Source organism: Mobula birostris, chromosome 10 (assembly GCF_030028105.1).
Source record: "Mobula birostris isolate sMobBir1 chromosome 10, sMobBir1.hap1, whole genome shotgun sequence".
Lineage (NCBI taxonomy): Eukaryota > Metazoa > Chordata > Chondrichthyes > Myliobatiformes > Myliobatidae > Mobula > Mobula birostris.
This window is the reverse complement of record NC_092379.1, coordinates 39422472-39440164: the sequence shown is the minus strand read 5'-3', so window position 1 is coordinate 39440164 and position 17693 is coordinate 39422472.

Sequence of the window (17693 nt, the reverse complement as noted above, 5' to 3'; positions counted from 1 at the left end):
GGCCCTTTGGCCCCTCTCGTCCATTCTGAACAATTCAAAATGTCTACTCCCATCTGCCTGCACCAGGTCCATAACACCACCACCACCCCCATATCCCTACTATCCATGTACCTATTCAAACTTCTCTTAATTATTGAAATCAAAACTGCATGGTCCACTTGTACTGGCAGCTTGTTCCACTCTCATGACCCTCTGTGTGAAGAAGTTTCCCCTCATGTTCCCCTTAAACTTGTAACCTTTCACTCTTAACCCATGACCTCTGGTTGTAGTCCAACCCAACCACAGTGGAAAAAACCTGCTTGCATTTATCCCATCCATACCCCCCCATAATATTGTACCTCCATCAAATCTCTTCTCATCTTCTGCATTCTGAAGAATACAGTCCTAACCTATTCAATCTTTCCTTATAAGTCAGGTCCTCAAGACCAGGCAACATCCTTATAAATTTGCTCTGCATTCTTTCAACCTTGTTTACATCTTTCACAGGAGTTCAAAGTTCAGGGCTGTCCACGGAAGGGGTCGCACCTCTGGTGAAGGGGCTTGTCGTGTCCATTCCGGGGCAGCTCACTCATCTTTGCTCCCCACCGGACACTCATCTCTCCCCTGTGGCTGCAAGCAGCCATTTGCACGTGACAGCAGTCTCATACTCCAGTGAGATTCGGACAAGCCAGTCCTAGCATGCAAAGTCAGCCTCAGCGGACTGGGCGGGTGCGATCTACAGTAAAGCCCAACGGCCAGGAAGGTGGCTCTGCATCGCGCTGTGGAGAACGAGGGGCATGAAAAGACACAGAAAGCGTCCTGGTCATCCACTGCAAACAAGAAGACCCCTGTTTCTTCTGGCGCTTGTTCATACCACTGGACCCGGACTTCTGAGGCCGAGAGTGGAACTGCCACAGTGCAAAGGCTTTTCCATTTTAAAAACTCTCCCGCACAGGTTTCCTGTCATCGTCGGACAAAATGTGCAACCACCATGCGTACTATACACAACCTTGACATTTGCCTCCTTACAGGCAGCCACAAAGCAAAGGAACCCAACAGAACCCATTAAAAACAGAAAACCATCAATCACACAATGCGCAGGAAAAAAAGACAAACTGTGCAGACAAGAAACGGAAGCAAATAATGTTCAGGACTGCACTGCAAAATGCCAGGTTGTACAGCTGGATCAAAGGCCTCGCCTCCACTAGGAAAGTTGCAGGCACAGATTGCAGTGTCATTGCCAAAAACGAGAGTCTATTACTAAAGTAATTGATAGTTGTTCCTGCTGCCAAAAAGTTGCCACTGTGCTTCACCAACAACATCTTAACCGGATGGAAAAGACAAGAATGAGAATTCCCAACCAACCTTTAACTTTGTTGGCCCCAGCTGCTCGCACTTCAGCCTCACAATCTTTCAACAGGTTTTGGAAAGCAGGAACCAGATCATTTTCCGCAATTTCAGGACCCACAGTTTTCTGAAGCCTTAAAGGCAAGAGAAACCAAATGAGTAACAAAGATAGAGCGGGTTTCAATAGCAGCAATCTGTGCATTAACACGTGAACAGGGGAATCACAAAGACATCACCATCTTTCTTTTCCACACTCGTCTCGCTGCTGCCATCAGGTAGAAGGTACAGAACCCTCAGGACCCACACCACCAGGTTCAAGAACAGTTACTACCCCTCAACCATCAGGTAGAAGGTACAGGAGCCTCAGGACCCACACCTCCAGGCTCAAGAACAGCTATTACCCCTCAACCATCAGGTAGAAGGTGCAGGAGCCTCAGGACCCACACCACCAGGCTCAAGAACAGTTACTACCCTTCAACCATCAGGCTCTTGAACTACAGGGGATAAGTACACTTAGTCGATTGAGATGTTCCCACAAGCAATGATCTTACTTTAATTACTCTTTATCTTGTTATTTCATACCCTTGTTATTTATTGCTATTTATTTATATTTGCATTTGTACTTTATCTTTTATTGATCCTGTTTACAGTTACTATTCTATAGAAATTGCTATGCCCACAGGAAAATGAATCTCAGGGTTGTACGTGGTGACATGTATGTACTCTGAAAATATGAACTTCAAAATTGAAAATCTGATCTGTATTTTAGCTACGGACTTCATTGCAAGATTAGTTTATATGTGGTCTTGAGCATAGAAAGTGCCTTCTGTTGTGGTCTGTCATTAGCAATGACAGCAGAACATTATAAATACAATAAACTCCGTACCGTTCTAATGCAATTGTTTTCCAATAATGGGTTGGTGCCAATTTCACAAGTGCTCTGGCAACCTTTATCTTGTTCTGGCATATTTCCCCTTCCTTTCCAGTCCTGATGAAAGGTCTTGGCCCAAAACATCCACTGCTTATTCACTTCCATAGCTGCAGCCTGACCTGCTGAGTTCCCCCTGCATTTTGTGTGAACCCTTTCCCACGAACTTTCCTTCAACTATCACTTTCTAGAATATTCCCCTTCTCCTCCACACCACCCCCCCCCCGCCCCCCACGTTCTTATTCTGGCATCTTCCCCCTTCCTTTCTGGTCCTGATGAAGGGTCTTGGCGCAAAACACCGACTGTTTATTCACTTCATTAGATGCAGCCTGACCTGCTGAGTTCTTCCAGCATTTTTGTGTGTGTTACCTTATATGGAGCTTATTTTTGAACACGGGTTAGTTATCGTATAAAGACAGACAATATAACGTCTTTGCCTGTTCCAAGGGTAACAATCCTAAGATGACAAAATGGCTGTGTTTTCTGTGTGCTTTTCAACACTGGTCCATCTGTAATTTGCTTTAATTTTCGATCAGGTTTACAGTTTTGAATTATGTAATTTTATCATGGGTGGCAGGGTGGAAATACATCTCTACCAAGAGAGGTGTAAGGCGTTCCTTCCCTCTGCTAGCCTGCAGGTCACCCTTGGGCAAGGTGTAGCACCTGCTTAGCCAACCCACCCCCCCAATCAGGGTCACGTGAAGCCATGGGGTAAGAGGAAAGAAACCCAGAGAAATGTTGCCATTGTGTTCAGATGTTTATCAATGAGTGGATACCTCATGCTCTGGTAAAGAAATAAATGAGAGGGGAGAAAAAAGGAATGGTTATATAAATGATGTCCATTTAGAAGCAGCAATCTTAAGTGTTACCCAGGTAAAACAGCTGTAATGATCTATCCTTGGTAAAATATCCACAGATAAACCAGCTGTTTCAGTACAGATTTTACACTTATGCAGAACAGAAAGATTTAATCTCAATGCTTTGGGGTGGGACTGGAATTTCCTGGCCTCAAGAGAAGGAATTTTAAATTTTTAAAGAAAGGCAAAGTTGAGAAAATATTGTCGTTGATGGCTCTGAATCCGAAAGTATGGTACACAGACAACAACGTGAGCAATTGTAATCAGCTAGTTTCTCACGTCAAAAAAACTAAATAATGTTACTTAATCATTAAATAATGCTTCTTAATTGTTAAATAATGTTAACCTGATTGTTAATGTTTGCAATTAACCTGTGCAGGCAATGTGCCTTTATTTTGAGGATTTGGATTACATTGTGGTGAGAAAAGCACAGAGATTTCAGTTGATCCGAGTGTTTTCCCAGGCTGGGAAAGTCTAAGACTAAAGGGCATAGATTTAATTGGAGACACAGAACAGAACAAGCTGTTCCGGCCCTTCAAACTGCACCGCCAGTAACCCACCAACTTGTGCAACAATCTACAATGACCCTTTAACCTACTAACCGGAATGCTTTTGGACTGTGCGAGGAAACTGGAGCACCAGGAGGAAGCCTGAGGCAACAAGGTTTTATACTGAGAACAAAGACCATCTGGTTCAAAAAACATAAACACACAGGAGATTCTGCAGATGCTGGAAACCTAGCACAAAATACTGGAGGAACTCAGCAGGCCAGGCAGCATCTATGGAAATGAAATAAACAGTCGATCTTTCGGGCCGAGACTGCTCTTCGGGACTATAAATCTGCCGATGACACAACTATTCTTGGCAGAATTTCAGATGGTGACAAGGAGCCGAAGAGGAGTGAGATAGATCAGCTGGTTGAGTGGTGTGGCAACAATCTGGCACTTTGTCAGTAAGACCAAGGAACTGATTGTGGACCACAGGAAGGTGAAGTTGAATCACAACCTCCCTACACCATACCTGGTTTGTGTGAAGTCAGCAGTGGGAAGGAACCAGCAAAGTCCAGTCCATCAAAATTTTAATTAAATTAATTAATTAATGCCCTACATCACAAAATTTACCACAATGACAGTAAGACCAAGGAACTGATTGTGGACGTCAGGAAGGGGAAGTCAAGGGAACACACATCAGTCCTAATCAAGGGGACTGTGGAAAGGGTGAGTAGTTTCAAGTTCCTGAGTGTCAAAGTCTCTGAGGATCGTCCTGGCTTTTCGACCTTTCGGCTCATTTTTAAACAGAACTGAAGTTCCCCTTAACTTCCTCCAGTCAAAAGTGAAAAATATCAGTGTCATCAACCTGTGCACGTGCTGAATCCCCAGATCCCTGGCACTATGCCAACAAGTTTGTTCTAAACCCCTGTCACAGGATTATCCTTCAGATACACTGAAAAAGATCTGAGCTCAATTCAGACCAACTTTGTTCTATTTCAGATCCATGTTTAAAAACAGGCTAATTAAATGAATCTGGTTAGAAATCTCAGCACCTTTTGGCATGTCAGTCAATTATATTAAAAATACGCAGGTGCTTGATTTAATGATTTTTTAAAACTATATTAGAGGAACTAATCGTGTTTTCATGACTTTTGACAGAATCAGAAGGGATTCCAGCTGGAACAGAAAACTTAAAGACTAGCTTTAAAACATAAATACACCATATCATCATACCAAAGAGATGCACTTTGTGCTGTAGCAATAACACGTACTTCAGAAAATTTGTCTGCCACCACATAGCGAACACGCCAGGATTCATCGTCCACTGCCTGCCGGAGGGTCGGCATCACCAACGCTTCCAGGTCTTCCTGGGGCAGCAGCTGGGCTATGCTCACACAAGCCTCAACTGCCAACAGCCTCACCGAATCCTGTGAAAAAGATGTTCAAACCGGGTTTGAGCTGGTTCTTCATTAAAAAACAAAATTAATTTACTGAAGTTAACATTAGGAAGAACTAATCTCATCAAAAAAATCATAAAAATAAATACTGACAATATAACAATTGTTTCCCGGATGATATCCGTCAGATCACCTAGAACGTAGCAACAGGTTTCATTACTTTGCAATGTGTGCTGGAATCTTCCCAGGATACAAGTACTGGAGTGTATCAACATGCAACCTTTGATGGAAGCATTCCTTGGATTAGTATATTAGCAAATGTCATGACAGAGCAAAATTTATTGATGAATCAATTTTCTTTCTCCTGCTCTTGAAGCACCACTCTCTGCTGAGTGAATCTCCAAGCTAATCACCCAAGTGGTCACTTTTCACCGTAGGATGTAGGAGCTGAATTAGGCCATTTGGCCCATCGAGTCTGCTCTGCCATTTCATCATGGTTGATCCATTTCACCTTCAGCCCAATCTCCTGCCCTCTCCCCATATCCCTTCATCGAAACGTGGAAATCTACAGCACTTTACAGGCCATCCGGCCCCAAAGTTGTGCAGACCAAGTAACCTACTCGAGAAACTGCCTAGAATTTCCCTACCGCATAGCCCTCTATTTTTCTAAGCTCCATGTACCTATCTAAGAGTCTCTTAAAAAACCCTACTGTATCCATCTCTACCACCTTTGTTGTCAGTGCATTCCACACACCCACCACTCTCTAGGTGAGAAACTTACCTCTGATGTCTCCCTTATACCTACTTTCAAGCACCTTAAAACTATGCCCCCTCATGTTAGCCATTTCAGCCCTGGGAAAAAGCCTCCGGCTATCCACACGATTAATACCTCTCATCATCTTATATGCTTCAACCAGGTCACTTCTCATGCCCTGACTAATCAAGAATCTATCAAACTCTCTGCCCTGAATATACCCAATGACTTTGCCTCTGTGACAATGAATTCCACAGATTCTCTGGATAAGGAAATCCTTCCTCATCTCCATTCTGATTGGATAAACCTCTGCTCTGAGATTGCTTCCTCTGGTCTTAGGCTGTTCCACCATAGAAAACATCCTCCCCATATCCACTCTAGAGGCCTTTCAGTATTTGACAGGTTACAATGAGATCCCTCCCCCTCATTCTTCTGAATTCAAATGAGTACAGGCACAGAGCCATCGAACGCTCCTCGTACGAGAAGCCTTTCAATCCTGGAATCAGTTTCGTGACCCTCCTTTGTACCCACTCCTGTCTTGGCACACCCTTTGTTAGATAAGGGGCCCAAAACTACCTTCAATATTCCAAGTGAAGCCTTATAAAATGTGAACATTACATCCTTGTTTTCATATGCTAGCCATCATTGGTGGGGTCTGAACCTGGAGCAAGTGTGAACATCTCCTTGGCTACAGATGTGAAGGTTTATTTCCAGGAGTCACTGGACAGTAACCAGAAGAGAAGCTTACTCAACACCAAGGAGCACACGTCCAACCATTAACCAGAAGCTAGGTGAGGGTCAAAGTGTCCATCCCAGCTCCCCTTCAGCGTACCATTTCTGTACGACTCTGGCTCCTTAGTACACGAGGATACTGCGGACTGCGTCAAGCCTTTTGCCCGGGATACTTTAGGTTGGAGGAATATGAAAGGACACACACTGATTAAACAGTTCGCTCTTCAGGCAAAAGCCTCAAGATAACCACCTTCTTGGAGGAGCATCTCCAGCTGGAGTACTGGAATGGTGTAATCATGTCGATAGATTGACAGGCACTGCTTCCATCTGCTGTGGACAAAGGAAGTTTATAAAGCAGGGGCTCCCAACCTGGGGCCCCTCGGTTGATGGTAGGGGGTCGATGGCGTAAAAGAGGGATGTGAACCCCGGTTACAAAGGTGAACAGATGGTGCAGACTACGACAACAGAAAGTTTGCAAGCAGGAAGTAGCATTAACAAGGTGCAGCATATTGAGTACGTAGACATATTAACCAGACGCAACTCAGTTCTTTGCCACGGACACACCATCCGTACTAATCTTTCCCACCTCCAGCTCATCCATACAGTAAAATGCAAGCGGTAATGTGGGGGGGGCGGGTGGGGGGAGGTGTGAAATCATGCAATTGCTCCAGTGGAGTAGTTGCCCATTGATGCAGAACTTAACAATTCGCAAGCAGAAATACAAGCACTAAAAATTGACATTTTTGCAATTAATGTTTCTAAATCAGAAGCTACTAAAATATTTTGCTAAACCCATCATCATGTGCTGTGTCATATGCTATGGGTGGTCACAGTCTTTCCATGACCCTGATTGTTCTCCGTAAAGTTTTCTACAGAAGTGGTTTGTCATTTCCGCCTTCTGGGCAGTGTGTGTCTTTACAAGGTGGGTGACCCCCAGCCCATTATCAATACACTTCAGAAACTGTCTACCTGGCGTCAGGGGTCGCATAACCGGGACTTGTGATCTGCACCGGCTGCTCATCCACCACCTGATCCCATGGCTTCACCTGACCCTGATCGGGGCGGGGGCGGTGGGGAGGGGGGTCGGTGGTATCTAAGCAGGAGCTACACCTTGCCCAAGGGTGGCCTGCAGACCAGCAGAAGGAAGCCTTACACCTCCTTTGGTAGAGACGCATCTCCACCACACCACCCAAAAATCCAATATTTGTGGTATTCAGATTTTATCCTGAGAAATACTTCAAGATAGCAACAGAATATAGAAATTTACTGCACATTACAGGCCCTTCAGCCCACAATGTTGTGCTGACCACGTAACCTACTCTAGAAGCTGCCTAGAATTTCCCCACCATACAGCCCTGTCTTTTTCTGAAACAACTGACTGTATCTGAAAGTTTACACAAATGACACCACAAAAAATTTTAATTCAGGGAGTAAAGCGGCTGGAAGTGAACCCCAGATGTGAGACTCCTGCACTTGGAGCAGAACAGAGCCATTGGTTGTGGACTGCAGGGGCACACAGTTACCAAAGCAACCTTCTCGTCCGACAAAACTCAAACACCTCCGAACAAGTGAAATCCTCTGCGCGCCAGATTAATCAAAATGGCCCTGAAGCAGAGCAACAGGCTTGACAAGACACGGCTCTCAAAAAGAGCACGCCTTTGTAAATGACAAGGCCACTTCAACCCCACAGCCGAGAGTAAGCGATGAGCACCACTCCACTATGATGCGCCTCGGCTTTTGCTCCTTCCTCACTAAAAACACACAAAAAACCTTCAGTTTATGTCATTAAAAACAAAAATGCCACACTTTCTGTGCTATTTTGGGGCTGATTATTCCCTAAACTAGAAACTTCTACCCACTCAGTTAAAACAAGGTCCCGTCCACCATGGTGGTAGCATCTTATCGCCAATAAAACCAAATTTTTCCGAAATTGGGTGGCAGGAAGGAAATACGTCCCTGCCAAAGGAGGTGTAAGGCACTCCTTCCCTCCACTAGCCTGCAGGTCACCCTAGGGCAAGGTGTAGCACCCACTTAGCCTCCCCGATCAGGGCTACGTGAAGTCGTGGGAGCAGGTGGTGGACGGTTGTATGAGCAGCAGGTGCAGATGTCAACTCCTGACACTGACACCAGGCAGACAGTCTCGGAAGCATATTGATAATGGGCTGGGGGTCACCCGTCTTGTAAAGACACACGCTGCCCAGAAAGAAGGCGATGGCAAACCACTTGTGTAGAAAACTTCGCCAAGAACAATCGTGTCCACTGAAAGACCCACGATCGCCCACACCATACAACTCAGTACATAATGAGCGATACTACAGGATGTAGATTTTCTACAATAATACTGTAATATTCCTAGCTAACTTCTATCATGTTCATCTGCAGCATTCCAAGGGAGGAAAGTACTTACTGACACAGCTCGGCCTTTACAGAGCGGGATACCCGAGGGTAGCAGACACTGAAAAGGCTGCATGCCGAAGTCCTGGACGTGAACCAGTCACCACAAGTCAGGCGCTTGACCAGTGGCACAAAGTGGACTTCTAGGTCCGCAGGAGAGTGCTCGTGGGAGATGGCTCGCAGTGAATCAATGGCTTTATCTCGTACTACCGATTTTTCCACCGTTGCCAGGTTCTCCAAGGGAAGCTGATTAGTGGGAAAGAATTAAACTGAAACACATCTTCTTTTTACTCTACTTCTAAGAAACACAATATTTAGAAACAATCTTTAAGATAAATTCTTAAATTGCTGAGAATTAGGAATTCTCATAAAGAACATGAGACAGAGAAACATTTAAAGGCAGAACAATATAGAGTCGTGCTGGAGGACAAAACACAAACTATCAAAAACTGTATAAATCAAAGGACATATTTTCTCAATCACAGAAATTCCCAAGGTTCCTAACCAGAAAACACTGTACTAATATTAAATGGTAATTACACTGTCATGTTCTTAATTATCAGTAATTACTATTTCATCTTCAAATTAAGTACCAATAATTGCTCATCCTATGAGGTTTTAATATGCAAATAAACATGAAGCTGCCTGTCATAATAATTTTGCCAAAGTTTGAGGGAAGTCCATGGTCATCCACTTTGTTAGAAGAAATAAAAGTGTAAACTACATTCTAAATTGGGAGAAAATTCAAGAATCCGAGGTGCAAAGGGACTTGGGAGTCCTCGTGCAGCATTCACTGAAGGTTAACTTGCAGGCTGAGGAAGGCAAATGCAATGTTAGCAGTCATTTCGAGAGGACTAGAATATAAAAGCAGGGATGTAATGTTAAGGTTTTATAATGTATTGGTGAGGCATCATTTAGAGTATTATGAGGAGATTTGGGCCCCTCATCTAAGAAAGGAGGTGCTGACATTGTGCAGAGTTTAAAGGAGGTTCACAAAAATAATACTGGGAATGGAAGGCTTGTCACGTGAGGAGAGTTAGATGGCTCTGGGCCTGTACTCGCTGGAGTTCAGAAGAATGAGAAGAGACCTCATTGAAACCTATCAAATGTTGGAAGGTCTGAATAGAGTGGACGTGGAGAGGATGTTTCCTATGGCAGGGGAGTCTAAGGCTAGAGGACACAGCCCCAGAATAGAGGGATATCCTTTTAGAATGAAAATGATGAGGAATTTCTTTAGCCAGAGGGTGGTGAATATGTGGAATTCTGTGCCACAGGTGGCTGTGGAGGACAAGTCATTGGGTATATTTAAGGCAGAGATTGATAGGTTCTTGATAGGTTCATGGCATCAAAGGTTACTGGGAGAAGACTGGGGAGTGGGGCAGAGGAGGGGAAAAAAGGATCAGCCATGATTGAAAGACAAATTGATAAGACTCTTGATTAATCGCAGCATGGAAGGATACAGGGAGAAGGCAGGATATTGGGGCTGAGAGGGGAAAATGCATCGATGGGCCAAATAGCCTAACTCTGCACCTATATCTTATGGAACTATTCAAACAACAACTGTGCCCACGTTTCAGTTTAGAATTGCAGGCATCACAGGGGCTCCAAGAAAACGTTTCTGAATTGCTATTTTCTGTAATACAAAGCCACGCCATCTCAGCGTTCTTCACGAAAAACTGCTAAGAGTTTGTGTTATTTTATATACAGCCCCCACCCACACATGAGCAAATTGGATTCCTGACGTAAATGCTTTAAGAATTCTCTGCCTGTACTCGCAGGTAATTTTACACAAAAAGAAAACAGTTTTGAAAGGAGTATCAATACAAAAAGAACGTACACACTCTATATGCAACATACTGACGCTGGAATGTCTGATTTGGAACCACTGCAAACAATAAAGTAAAACATGGAACAGTACAGTACAGAAACAGGCCATTCGGCCCACAATGTTGTGCTGAACCAGCTAAAAACAAAATCAAAAACCACCAAGACCTAATCCCTCCTACCTACACAATGTCCATCTCCCTCCATCGTTCTCATACCCTTGTGCCTATCCAAAAGTCTCTGAAAAGCATCTACCATCATACCAGTCAATGTATTCCAGGCATCCACCACTCTGGTGGTAAAAAAAACTTACCCCTCACATCCCCCTTGAACCTACCTACCCACTCTCACCTTTAATGCATACCTCTGGTATTAGACATTTAAATCCTGGGAAACAGATACTCCTCTCTACTTTATCTATGCACATGCTCCTCATAATCTTACAAACCTCTAGCAGATCTCCCCTCGGCCTCCAGCGCTTTAGAGAAAACAACATAAGTTTATCCAGCTCTCATGATCACATGTCCTCTAAACCAGGCAACATTCTGGCGAACCTCTTCCGCATCGACCCCAAAGCCCCAACATCTTTCCTATAGTGGGACAATCAGAACTGCATGCAATACTCCAGACGTGGCCCACCCAGAGTCTGATAAAGTTGCAGCACTTCCTCTAAAGCAGGCAGCATCCTGGTTAAACCTCATTGATCGAGCTACTTTGGTGGTTTCATAAATTGATTTCATTGTTTTAATTCTGAATTGTCCTATGATGAACTGATCACTGAAAATCATTTTAATTTGATCTATTCCCTGTAATAGCCTGAGGCTCTCGTTATTTAATTTCAGAATCTTGTTCCCCATTACGGGTATTTAAAAACAATACAAGTATGTTATTTTAAATAAATATTTAATGCATAGGACCATTGCATCTGGGCATTAAAATCTGTGTTTTGTTTCCCCCGGTTGGGCTCATGTTGAACGTATATTTGGTCAATACAGAGCAGAGGTTTCAGTGTTCGGGGGACGGTATCAGTCCGTGTCGGTTTTCCAACAGGCTGCGCAGGTGAACCTGGATCAGGGGTAGAGTAACTACACTTCACTGTAGCAATTCTCAATGATACACCCCTCCAATATTTCAACCAGGTCCTGAAGAAGGGTCTCGGCCAGAAACATCGACCGCTTACTCTTTTCCACAGACGCTGCCTGAGCTGCTGAGTTTCTCCAGCGTTTTGTGAGAGTTGCTTTGGATTTCCAGCATCTGCAGACTTTCTCGTGCCTACAAATGTGTTGGGGTGGCACAAAGCCTCATCCGCCTCAAAGATTTTATTGCAAACAATAAAAGCAGAGAGGGTTCTGTATGTGTCCATTTACCCCTCATTCATGGAACCCATCATAACAAAGAAAGATTACAAGGCCATTGCCGGGTTTGGAGGACCTGAGTTATATGGAAAGATTGAATATGTTAGGACTTCTTTTTAACTTGGAACATAGAAGATTGCAAAGAGATATGACAGAAGGAGACAAGATTATGAGGGGTTTAGATAGGGTAAATGCAAGCAGTCATTGTCCACTGAGGTTGGATGAGACTGCAGCTAGAGGTCATGGGTTAAGGGTGAAAGGTGAAATGTTTAAGGGGAACATGTGCTGAACTTTTCTATGACTCATTATTAAGTCATTTACTTTATCATTGCCTGTGGTACCCTGCTGCTTTGAGAATCATCTTCTGGAAATTAACCTTTATTAAGACAGTAATACCACTTCAATGGCATTAACCGCGTGTCCGTCTTGTGCAGTGCTTTGTAAATGTACGTCCGCTCTTACCAGCAAACAGTGAACATACTCCGGTCCGCCAACGAGCACCGTGAAGCTCCCTAGTTGCTCCGCTAATGCCAGCAGTGCCTCGTCTTCATCGAAAATGGTGTCTGCATCGAGACGAGAAATCAGTGGCAAGGCGACTCTGAGAGGCAGCCCAACCACACGCAGCTTTGTACCTACCAGTCAGAAGTGGGAGCAGCTCATTCCGGGTACGCTCTACCCCCAAGGCCAAGGCAGTTGTGGACAGTTGCTTTATGTTGTTCAACCGTGACTGGGGAAAGGAAAGAAATGAAATTGATCAATGCCATCCAACCCTGAACAGAATTATGGAAAAAAAAAGATATTTTGCTTAAACTATGCTGCAATCAAAAATACACCACTGTAACAATTGTTGTAACAATTAAATGCAGGTAATGGCGAACAGAACAGAAACCCATAGCAGAAACCATTACTTCCAGAGCAGAGTGAGGTTATTGTTGTGATAGAAAGATTGGATCTCACGATTTAGCGATTCAATCCATTTCTTGCTTGGGCATTGTTGTGTTTGTGGCCGGGTTACACAATAAAACGATAAATAAAAATGCTGGAGACTGGAGCCAAGTTAACAGGGTTTTTCTCACTGACGGAACCCGAACTGAACACAGATATACAGATCAATACGCGCCTAATAGCGCATGCTCAATAACGCGTTACTACGACATAAAATAGTCCCATGTTATACAGTCGGCTATATGGTACAGGCATAATTCATTAGTACAGTTGATGAGGTTGAGTAATAACACTGGCCACTCCACTGGGCACCGCACAACATTATTCTCATCAGCACAAGTCCCGAGCCCAGTCATTAAATGGTTTCTCTTTCTACAGATGCCAAGCCTCTGCTTTGGACACCCATTTCCATGAATACAGGACCATAATTCACTGAAAGTGGTACCATGGGTAAATATGGTCATGAAGAAAGCTTCTGGCACATTGGCCTTCATAAATCAAGGTAAGTTTGGATGTTATGTTGAAATTCTATAAGACAGTAGTAAGACCTAATTTGGAGTGTTGCGTGCACTTTCAGCTGCCTACCCACAGGAAAGATGTCAGTAAAGTTGAAAGAGTACAGAGAAGGTTTATAAGGATGGTGCCAGGACTGGAGGACCTGAGTTATGAGGGAAGATTGAATAGGTTAGGCCCTTATTGCTTGGAACATAGAAGATTGAGAGGAGATTTGACAGAGGTATGAGGGATCTAGGGTAAATGCAAGCAGACTTTTTCCACTGAGGTTGGGTGAGACTACAACCAGAGGCCATGGTTTAAGGGTGAAAGGTGAGAGGTTTAAGGGGAACATGAGGGGGAATTTCTTCACTCAGAAGGTGGTGAGAGTGTGGAATGAGCTGCCAGCACAAGTAGTGGATGCGAGCTCGATTGAATTGACTTTATTACCAACATCCTTCATATACACGAGTAAAAATCTTTATGTTACGTCTCCGTCTAAATGTGCAATTTATAATAAATAGTATGTATGTATGGTTCTCAGTAATGTTAACTGCTAAGGCTATTAAAATGGCTTCTCTGTAATGTTAACTGTTAAGGCGAATGTAATGTCTTCCCTGCAATGCTAACTGCTGATGTAATGGTTTCCCTGTAGCTGTGATGTTTGGGTTATAACTACAGATAACAGGGAACTAACCAATGGGAGACATGTTATTCTATCTTGTATGTTTGGAAACCGAGTTGGTACACAGGCTTTCTGGTGAGGCGAGGGAAGAGGAAGGACAAGTGTGGGGAGCGCTCGATGGTCACAGGACGGCGTATATGGGAATTCGATGGTCCGGAGGTTGCTGGCGGTTCTGCGGAGGTCGTTTATGAAAGAACACCAGATGCGTGAGCTCCAACAATTTTTGTGCACGAATTGATAATTTTAAGAGCGGCGCCTTTGTCTCTTATAACTGGGGAGAGACAACCTAATGCACTATTGATTGCTCCATTTATTTAATATTAGTACAGTGTTTTCTGATTAGGAACCTTGGGAATTTCTGTGATTGAGAAAATATGTCCTTTGATTTATACAGTTTTTGATAGTTTGTGTTTTGTCCTCCAGCATGGCTCTATATTCTTCTGCCTTTAAATGTTTCTCTGTCTCATTTTCTTTATGAGAATTCCTAATTCTCAGCAATTTAAGAATTTATCTTAAAGATTGTTTCTAAATATTGTGTACCTTAGAAGTAGAGTAAAAAGAAGATGTGTTTCAGTTTAATTCTTTCCCACTAATCAGCCTCCCTTGGAGAACCTGGCAACGGTGGAAAAATCGGTAGTACGAGATAAAGCCATCGATTCACTGCGAGCCATCTCCCACGAGCACTCTCCTGCAGACCTAGAAGTCCACTTTGTGCCACTGGTCAAGCGCCTGACTTGTGGTGACTGGTTCACGTCCAGGACTTCGGCATGCAGCCTTTTCAGCGTCTGCTACCCTCGGGTATCCAGTTCTGTAAAGGCCGAGCTGCGTCAGTAAGTACTTTCCTCCCTTGGAATGCTGGAGATGAACATGATTGAAGTTAGCTAGGAATATTACAGTATTATTGTAGAAAATCTACATCCTGTAGTATCGCTCATTATGTACCGTGTGGTATGGTGTGGGCGATCGTGGGTCTTTCCGTGGACACGATTGTTCTTGGCGAAGTTTTCTACAGAAGTGGTTTGCCATCGCCTTCTTTCTGGGCAGCGTGTGTCTTTACAAGACGGGTGACCCCAGCCCATTATCAATACGCTTCCGAGACTGTCTGCCTGGTGTCAGTGTCAGGAGTTAAGATCTGCACCTGCTGCTCATACAACCCTCCACCACCTGCTCCCACGGCTTCACGTAGTCCTGATCGGGGAGGCTAAGCGGGTGCTACACCTTGCCCTAGGGTGACCTGCAGGCTAGTGGAGGGAAGGAGTGCCTTACACCTCCTTTGGCAGGGACGTATTTCCTTCCTGCCACCCAATTTCAGTATAATTTGGTTTTATTGGCGATAAGATGCTACCACCATGGTGGACAGGACCTTGTTTTAACTGAGTGGGTAGAAGTTTCTAGTTTAGAGAATAATCAGCCCCAAAATAGCACAGAAAGTGTGGCATTTTTGTTTTTAATGACATAAACTGAAGGTTTTTTGTGTGTTTTTAGTGAGGAAGGAGCAAAAGCCGAGGTGCATCATAGTCGAGTGGTGCTCATCGCTTACTCTCGGCTGTGTGGTTGAAGTGGCCTTGTCATTTACAAAGGCGTGCTCTTTTTGAGAGCCGTGTCTTGTCAAGCCTGTTGCTCTGCTTCAGGGCCATTTTGATTAATCTGGCGCGCAGAGGATTTCACTTGTTCGGAGGTGTTTGAGTTTTGTCGGACGAGAAGGTTGCTTTGGTAACTGTGTGCCCCTGCAGTCCACAACCAATGGCTCTGTTCTGCTCCAAGTGCGGGAGTCCCACATCTGGGGTTCACTTCCAGCCGCTTTACTCCCTGAATTAAAATTTTTTGTGGTGTCATTTGTGTAAACTTTCAGACACAGTCAGTTGTTTCAGAAAAAGAGAGGGCTGTATGGTGGGGAAATTCTAGGCAGCTTCTAGAGTAGGTTACGTGGTCAGCACAACATTGTGGGCTGAAGGGCCTGTAATGTGCAGTAAATTTCTATATTCTGTTGCTATCTTGAAGTATTTCTCAGGATAAAATCTGAATACCACAAATATTGGATTTTTGGGTGGTGTGGTGGAGATGCGTCTCTGCCAAAGGAGGTGTAAGGCTTCCTTCTGCTGGTCTGCAGGCCACCCTTGGGCAAGGTGTAGCTCCTGCTTAGATACCAACGACCCCCCCCCCCCCACCGCCCCCCCGATCAGGGTCAGGTGAAGCCATGGGATCAGGTGGTGGATGAGCAGCCGGTGCAGACCACAAGTCCCGGTTATGCAACACCTGACGCCAGGTAGACAGTTTCTGAAGTGTATTGATAATGGGCTGGGGGTCACCCACCTTGTAAAGACACACACTGCCCAGAAGGCGGAAATGTCAAACCACTTCTGTAGAAAACTTTACGGAGAACAATCAGGGTCATGGAAAGACTGTGACCACCCATAGCATATGACGCAGCACATAATGATGATGGGTTTAGCAAAATATTTTAGTAGCTTCTGATTTAGAAACATTAATTGCAAAAATGTCAATTTTTAGTGCTTGTATTTCTGCTTGCGAATTGTTAAGTTCTGCATCAATGGGCGACTACTCCTATGTGACCTTTAATTTTATTTTTTCTGCAGACTTTTCCACAGCTTGTGCTCAGATGACACGCCAGTGGTCCGCCAGGCAGCAGCATCAAAGTTGGGTGAATTTGCAAAGGTTGTGGAGCTGGAGTTTTTGAAAAGTGACATTATACCCCTCTTCACTTCCCTGGCTTCTGATGAGCAGGTATGTAGTTGTAGAGCAGACACTGGGGTGGCAGCGGGAAGTCAAATTGAAGTGGGTGGCCATTGGGATACCCCGGCTGTCTCAGCGGACCCAGAGAAGGTGCTCGATGAAGAACCGACCCCTCCCCAACCCCATCTGTGTTGGTCCTCCGATGTCGAGGAGGCCACGGCAGGAGCTCCAGATACAGCGAATAGCCCCGAGAGGAAAGCACCGCTTCGCCTGCAAGAACTGTTTGCAGCCCTGAACGGAGGCAAATGGGCGAGTGTAGACCTTGTCTTGCTTTCGGGGAGAGCGGCGAGGATGAATGAGTGGCGTGGAACCCTGAAGGGTGGGGTGGGGAAAGTGGGGTGTGATTAGTGGCAGAGGCCTCTTGCAGATAGCGGAGGATTGAGATTAGTCTAGGAGTCTATTGTGGGTGGTGGGGGCTACAGACACTGATGCGCTGGAAAGGCTTGTGGGGTGGGAATGCAGGTGACGTGGATGAGGGAAGCGTGGATTATAGTGAAGAAAGGTGATCTTATTCCCCATGGCTTGTCATGATTTATCTTGCTGAAGCTGCTGCTGTCACCTTGGCTTTATGTCACATGTGTATCAATTGCTTGTACTGAGGAGCCTCTGTATCCCACACGTCATGGCAGTGTGTGAAATAACGGAGAGCACTTGGCTCATTCCGGTCACAGGCTGTCTGTCATTCCGCTCACTGGAGCAATTGCATGATTTCACACCTCCCCCCCAACATTACCGCTTGCATTTTACTGTATGGATGAG